Source organism: Stegostoma tigrinum, unplaced genomic scaffold (assembly GCF_030684315.1).
Source record: "Stegostoma tigrinum isolate sSteTig4 unplaced genomic scaffold, sSteTig4.hap1 scaffold_690, whole genome shotgun sequence".
In the NCBI taxonomy this organism is placed as follows: domain Eukaryota; kingdom Metazoa; phylum Chordata; class Chondrichthyes; order Orectolobiformes; family Stegostomatidae; genus Stegostoma; species Stegostoma tigrinum.
The window spans coordinates 30,001-35,143 of NW_026728633.1; positions in this window are offsets into that span (position 1 = coordinate 30,001).

A 5,143-nucleotide genomic window follows, 5' to 3' on the forward strand; every position below is an offset into this window, starting at 1 on the left:
GAGAAATGAGTAACCAACGGGAGAAGTCAGTAACCAACGGGAGAAATGAGTAACCAACGGGAGAAGTCAGTAACCAACGGGAGAAATCAGTAACCAAAGGGAGAAGTCAGTAACCAACGGGAGAAATCAGTAACCAAAGGGAGAAGTCAGTAACCAACGGGAGAACTCAGTAACCAACAAGAGAAATGAGTAACCAACGGGAGAAATCAGTAACCAAAGGGAGAAGTCAGTAACCAACGGGAGAAATCAGTAACCAAGCTTATTTTTGGTTGGTTACTGACTTCTCCGTTCAACTTGGAGCTGCCCTTGTGCACGATCAAGGAGGGGTATTATCGGCCACGGGGGCTTAATTTTCGCCTAAGGGGAGCGATTTGGAGGCCGTGGCCGGGTGAGGCGCGCCTCTCGAAGGGGAGGGATTTGAATTTCGGCTGCATTGAGGGTAGCTGCCCGCTGTTGTGGGTTTTTGGAGCCTGAGCCCGTTCAACTTGGAGCTGCCCTTGTGCACGATCAAGGAGGGGTATTATCCGCCACGGGGGCTTAATTTTCGCCTAAGGGGAGCGATTTGGAGGCCGTGGCCGGGTGAGGCGCGCCTCTCGAAGGGGAGGGATTTGAATTTCGGCTGCATTGAGGGTAGCTGCCCGCTGTTGTGGGTTTTTGGAGCCTGAGCCCGTTCAACTTGGAGCTGCCCTTGTGCACGATCAAGGAGGGGTATTATCGGCCACGGGGGCTTAATTTTCGCCTAAGGGGAGCGATTTGGAGGCCGTGGCCGGGTGAGGCGCGCCTCTCGAAGGGGAGGGATTTGAATTTCGGCTGCATTGAGGGTAGCTGCCCGCTGTTGTGGGTTTTTGGAGCCTGAGCCCGTTCAACTTGGAGCTGCCCTTGTGCACGATCAAGGAGGGGTATTATCGGCCACGGGGGCTTAATTTTCGCCTAAGGGGAGCGATTTGGAGGCCGTGGCCGGGTGAGGCGCGCCTCTCGAAGGGGAGGGATTTGAATTTCGGCTGCATTGAGGGTAGCTGCCCGCTGTTGTGGGTTTTTGGAGCCTGAGCCCGTTCAACTTGGAGCTGCCCTTGTGCACGATCAAGGAGGGGTATTATCGGCCACGGGGGCTTAATTTTCGCCTAAGGGGAGCGATTTGGAGGCCGTGGCCGGGTGAGGCGCGCCTCTCGAAGGGGAGGGATTTGAATTTCGGCTGCATTGAGGGTAGCTGCCCCGCTGTGGTGGTTTTTCGGAGCCTGAGCCCGAGCGGGGCGTCGGTTCCCGAGGTGGGCAGGAGTCGCTGTGCCCGTGAGGCTGCCTGGCCGAGTCGGAGTGCTGTGGGACGGCGGGGAGCGGGTTTTCCCGGGCGAGGGGGCGATCCCGAGGAAGGGGAGCGATTTGGAGGCCGTGGCCGGGTGAGGCGCGCCTTTCGGAGGGGAGGAATTTGAATTTCGGCTGCATTGAGGGTAGCTGCCCGCTGTTGTGGGTTTTTGGAGCCTGAGCCCGAGCGGGGCGTCGGTTCCCGAGGTGGGCAGGAGTCGCTGTGCCCGTGAGGCTGCCTGGCCGAGTCGGAGTGCTGTGGGACGGCGGGGAGCGGGTTTTCCCGGGCGAGGGGCCGATCCCGAGGAAGGGGAGCAGTTCCGAGGCCGTGGCCGGGTGAGGCGCGCCTTTCGGAGGGGAGGAGTTTGAATTTCGGCTGCATTGAGGGTAGCTGCCCCGCTGTGGTGGTTTTTCGGAGCCTGAGCCCGAGCGGGGCGTCGGTTCCCGAGGTGGGCAGGAGTCGCTGTGCCCGTGAGGCTGCCTGGCCGAGTCGGAGTGCTGTGGGACGGCGGGGAGCGGTTTTTCCCGGGCGAGGGGGCGACCCCGAGGAACTCGGCCGGCGGGGAGGCGTTCCGGCCCGGGCGAGGGGCGCGGACCTGACCGGAGACGTCCAAAACCTTGAAAGGGGTAAGCGGGAAAAGGTCAGCAAAGTGCCCGAAGCAGTAAGGCGAAAAAGCCGTCGGAACCTCCGAAAATGTCCAAAAGCGTGAAATCAGTAACCAGGAAAATGCATAAAAATGGCCAAAAGTGTGAAATCAGTAAGCAGGAAAAGTCGGGAAAAGTGTCTAAAAATGCTTGGAAATCTGAGGAAAATGCCCGAAAATGAGGCCCCTCGGTCGGGAGGAGGAAGTCGAAAATCCCCGTGCCCGACGAGGGAAGTCAGTAACCAGAAGGAAAAACTTAGAAAAAAATTCTAAGTGTCAAAAAAAATTCTAAGTGTCAAAAAAAATTCTAAGTGTCAAAAAAAATTCTAAGTGTCAAAAAGAATTCTAAGTGTCAAAAAAATTCTAAGTGTCAAAAAAATTCTAAGTGTCAAAAAAAATTCTAAGTGTCAAAAAGAATTCTAAGTGTCAAAAAAAATTCTAAGTGTCAAAAAAAATTCTAAGTGTCAAAAAAAATTCTAAGTGTCAAAAAAAATTCTAAGTGTCAAAAAAATTCTAAGTGTCAAAAAAAATTCTAAGTGTCAAAAAAAATTCTAAGTGTCAAAAAAAATTCTAAGTGTCAAAAAAAATTCTAAGTGTCAAAAAAATTCTAAGTGTCAAAAAAAATTCTAAGTGTCAAAAAAAATTCTAAGTGTCAAAAAAAATTCTAAGTGTCAAAAAGAATTCTAAGTGTCAAAAAAAATTCTAAGTGTCAGAAAGGGAAATGAGTAACCAAGAAGAGAAATGAGTAACCAAGAAATCAGTAACCAACAGGAGAAATGAGTAACCAAGAAGAGAAATGAGTAACCAAGAAATCAGTAACCAACAGGAGAAATGAGTAACCAACGGGAGAAATGAGTAACCAACGGGAGAAATGAGTAACCAACGGGAGAAGTCAGTAACCAACGGGAGAAATCAGTAACCAAAGGGAGAAGTCAGTAACCAACGGGAGAAATCAGTAACCAACAAGAGAAATGAGTAACCAACGGGAGAAATCAGTAACCAAAGGGAGAAGTCAGTAACCAACGGGAGAAATCAGTAACCAAGCTTATTTTTGGTTGGTTACTGACTTCTCCGTTCAACTTGGAGCTGCCCTTGTGCACGATCAAGGAGGGGTATTATCCGCCACGGGGGCTTAATTTTCGCCTAAGGGGAGCGATTTGGAGGCCGTGGCCGGGTGAGGCGCGCCTTTCGAAGGGGAGGGATTTGAATTTCGGCTGCATTGAGGGTAGCTGCCCGCTGTTGTGGGTTTTTGGAGCCTGAGCCCGTTCAACTTGGAGCTGCCCTTGTGCACGATCAAGGAGGGGTATTATCGGCCACGGGGGCTTAATTTTCGCCTAAGGGGAGCGATTTGGAGGCCGTGGCCGGGTGAGGCGCGCCTCTCGAAGGGGAGGGATTTGAATTTCGGCTGCATTGAGGGTAGCTGCCCGCTGTTGTGGGTTTTTGGAGCCTGAGCCCGTTCAACTTGGAGCTGCCCTTGTGCACGATCAAGGAGGGGTATTATCCGCCACGGGGGCTTAATTTTCGCCTAAGGGGAGCGATTTGGAGGCCGTGGCCGGGTGAGGCGCGCCTCTCGAAGGGGAGGGATTTGAATTTCGGCTGCATTGAGGGTAGCTGCCCGCTGTTGTGGGTTTTTGGAGCCTGAGCCCGTTCAACTTGGAGCTGCCCTTGTGCACGATCAAGGAGGGGTATTATCGGCCACGGGGGCTTAATTTTCGCCTAAGGGGAGCGATTTGGAGGCCGTGGCCGGGTGAGGCGCGCCTCTCGAAGGGGAGGGATTTGAATTTCGGCTGCATTGAGGGTAGCTGCCCGCTGTTGTGGGTTTTTGGAGCCTGAGCCCGTTCAACTTGGAGCTGCCCTTGTGCACGATCAAGGAGGGGTATTATCGGCCACGGGGGCTTAATTTTCGCCTAAGGGGAGCGATTTGGAGGCCGTGGCCGGGTGAGGCGCGCCTCTCGAAGGGGAGGGATTTGAATTTCGGCTGCATTGAGGGTAGCTGCCCGCTGTTGTGGGTTTTTGGAGCCTGAGCCCGTTCAACTTGGAGCTGCCCTTGTGCACGATCAAGGAGGGGTATTATCGGCCACGGGGGCTTAATTTTCGCCTAAGGGGAGCGATTTGGAGGCCGTGGCCGGGTGAGGCGCGCCTCTCGAAGGGGAGGGATTTGAATTTCGGCTGCATTGAGGGTAGCTGCCCCGCTGTGGTGGTTTTTCGGAGCCTGAGCCCGAGCGGGGCGTCGGTTCCCGAGGTGGGCAGGAGTCGCTGTGCCCGTGAGGCTGCCTGGCCGAGTCGGAGTGCTGTGGGACGGCGGGGAGCGGGTTTTCCCGGGCGAGGGGGCGATCCCGAGGAAGGGGAGCGATTTGGAGGCCGTGGCCGGGTGAGGCGCGCCTTTCGGAGGGGAGGAATTTGAATTTCGGCTGCATTGAGGGTAGCTGCCCGCTGTTGTGGGTTTTTGGAGCCTGAGCCCGAGCGGGGCGTCGGTTCCCGAGGTGGGCAGGAGTCGCTGTGCCCGTGAGGCTGCCTGGCCGAGTCGGAGTGCTGTGGGACGGCGGGGAGCGGGTTTTCCCGGGCGAGGGGCCGATCCCGAGGAAGGGGAGCAGTTCCGAGGCCGTGGCCGGGTGAGGCGCGCCTTTCGGAGGGGAGGAGTTTGAATTTCGGCTGCATTGAGGGTAGCTGCCCCGCTGTGGTGGTTTTTCGGAGCCTGAGCCCGAGCGGGGCGTCGGTTCCCGAGGTGGGCAGGAGTCGCTGTGCCCGTGAGGCTGCCTGGCCGAGTCGGAGTGCTGTGGGACGGCGGGGAGCGGTTTTTCCCGGGCGAGGGGGCGACCCCGAGGAACTCGGCCGGCGGGGAGGCGTTCCGGCCCGGGCGAGGGGCGCGGACCTGACCGGAGACGTCCAAAACCTTGAAAGGGGTAAGCGGGAAAAGGTCAGCAAAGTGCCCGAAGCAGTAAGGCGAAAAAGCCGTCGGAACCTCCGAAAATGTCCAAAAGCGTGAAATCAGTAACCAGGAAAATGCATAAAAATGGCCAAAAGTGTGAAATCAGTAAGCAGGAAAAGTCGGGGAAAGTGTCTAAAAATGCTTGGAAATCTGAGGAAAATGCCCGAAAATGAGGCCCCTCGGTCGGGAGGAGGAAGTCGAAAATCCCCGTGCCCGACGAGGGAAGTCAGTAACCAGAAGGAAAAACTTAGAAAAAAATTCTAAGTGTCAA